A 2,464-nucleotide genomic window follows, 5' to 3' on the forward strand; every position below is an offset into this window, starting at 1 on the left:
GAGATAGGCGAGAGAGGTGGCTGGAGCTGCATGGCAGTGTACATCCTCTTCTGATTATCCCTCAGCTTCTTGTTGTTCTTTCTCTCCCTCTCCTGATTAACCAGAATGTCTCTCTGGTTCTTAATCATGCCTACAAATGTCCTGAACATCCGCCTAAACGAAGAGGAAGACCTACGAGGGGAAACATCTCTACCCTCATGAGGCACAAAGCCTCCAGCTGGCTCCTCCTGCTGAGGCACGTCCTGAGCGTGCTGCTGTGCATCTGCATTCTGATCAGGTAGTGGACCTTGATCCTCCTGATCCTCCTCCTGAACCTCGTCATATCTGCCCTCAGAAGGCACTCTCACATGCTTAGGATGCTTGATCCTAAGCGGCTCATGCTTCACGTCCATCCCAAAATTTCTCCTGGTGACCTTCAGTATCACTCTCATGATATACGGTGCATAGCCACATGTCTTCAAGGGAGTCTCAGAAATATGCTTGATTTCCTCCCAAATGAAGTCACCAATACTGAAGTCACCGCCTCGAGGGTCTGGCTGCATCATGCTCATAAGATTCTTGGCATGCGCTGAGATGTCACTGGGATTCCCATCCCGGGGTGTAAGTGTCTTCCTGAACAGCCTGTTCAGGATGGAGTAGTAAGTGTACAACCCCGTGACCTTGCCTGCATTGCCAACCCTATCCCTCGGATACATGAATCTCACCTGATCAGCTGACAGAGGTGAATCATAGTGAAGCTTAGGACGATTCACGTCCTGATCATCAATTCTCAAGTACCGACAGAAAGAGGTGTAGGAACACTGGTAGTGATGTCCCTCTGTCATCCAGTAGATAGTCCTCTCATTTCCATTCTCTGGATCATGCCCAAAATATACGGTCGCGTAGAACTGGGCTATCACCTCCTTGTTCCAATCATGCTGGAACCCCATAATATCCTTGATGTGACTGTCCTCACACATCTGAGCCACTTCATTACAAATTTCATGACCCAAGTTTGCCATATGTGTCCAATCAACCCACTGGGCCTCTGAAGCAATCCCTGCCTTGGAAAGAATGACAGTCTGATAGAAATCCTGCTGAAACCGAGTGTGAAACCTGTAGTCCACGGTGTCCTTTGGGACATCCAAAGGACTCTGACGCCTCAGCAAGCGTGCAGCTGCTGTCATCCCGGTGTTGTAGTAGCTGACAATCTCTACACCAGCCTGTCTGACAGGAATCTGAATACCTGGGGTCACCACAGGACCCTCCAAGTCTGAGCTGTCTGCTGCACTCTCCTCTGACTCATCATCGCTGTCAACATCATCATCATCATCATTAGCATCATCTGCACCTGCATCTGCATCTGTCTCAGTGTCCTCATCATCACGAGGATCTCTCAAGTAGGGTGCATCCTCCTCTGTGTCATTGCCGAATGATTCGTCAATGTCTATCTGTTGTGCTCCTGTCTTGGCCCTTCTAGGCCTCAACTGACGCTGACTAGGAGCAGCTGCAAGAGGCTGTGAAGCGGACACAACTGCAGCCGCCTGGGTGCCTCCACTGCTCGAACCCACTCCAGCTGCTCGTGCAGCTCGATCCTCATTGAGTTTGCTCCTCTTCTAACGGTTTCTCTTATACATGATTTTCAATCTGAGATAGAGAAATATTGAGTTGAAATTAGATCATGAGAAGCAACCCACAAGATCTAGATAGGAAGTATTTGAACTGCACCAATAAAACTGGAATCTGGGTTCTGTCAGTCACAAATCGGTCAGACCGGTCGGATGGACCGGTCAGACCGGTCCCTAACAGAAACTGGAGAAAGGCTCGGTTTTGATGATCTTTGTTCAGAAAAGAATGCTAGAGAACTTTGATAAACACTGTTAAGATTATCTAGCATTTTACAAAGGAAAGAATGACTTAAGCTGATGGTTTTGGGTTCTGGCCAGACCGACCGGTCTGACCGCTCGGGCGGACCGGTCAGACCGGTCGGGTGGCGCCCGAACCCTAGGATTTGATTTCGAGCAATGCGAGCCACGAAACTTCTTGATCTCTTAGGAAATAGTTCCTAGGCCTAGCAGAACCTACTGGACCAAAGGGTTTGAAAAGATATGCGCGGAGCTAAGAGATCGGGCGAGGGAAACATGTGATACCTTGGAAGAGAGATGAACTCTTGAGGAACTTCAAAACCAACTTCACCACTGATTGATTTCCCCCTTCTAGCCCCAATGCAAGTGATGAAGCAAAGAATCCGTGGGCTAGAACTTCAAATCTCCAATGGAGTGAAGATTGAGAGGGGAATGTAGAGAGGGGCAGCACGCGGGTGAAAGAGAGGAGAGGTCGGTGGCAAAACGGAGAAAAGAGATAAGATTTTGTCTGTTTTACACCGCGGAGAGGGTAAATGGCAGTTACCGGGTTGGACCGGTCAGACCGGTCTGACAGACCGGTCAGACCGGTCGCACCTGATGTGCCAGAAACTTTGCTGTCC

This window comes from Panicum virgatum, chromosome 2K (genome assembly GCF_016808335.1).
Source record: "Panicum virgatum strain AP13 chromosome 2K, P.virgatum_v5, whole genome shotgun sequence".
NCBI lineage: Eukaryota > Viridiplantae > Streptophyta > Magnoliopsida > Poales > Poaceae > Panicum > Panicum virgatum.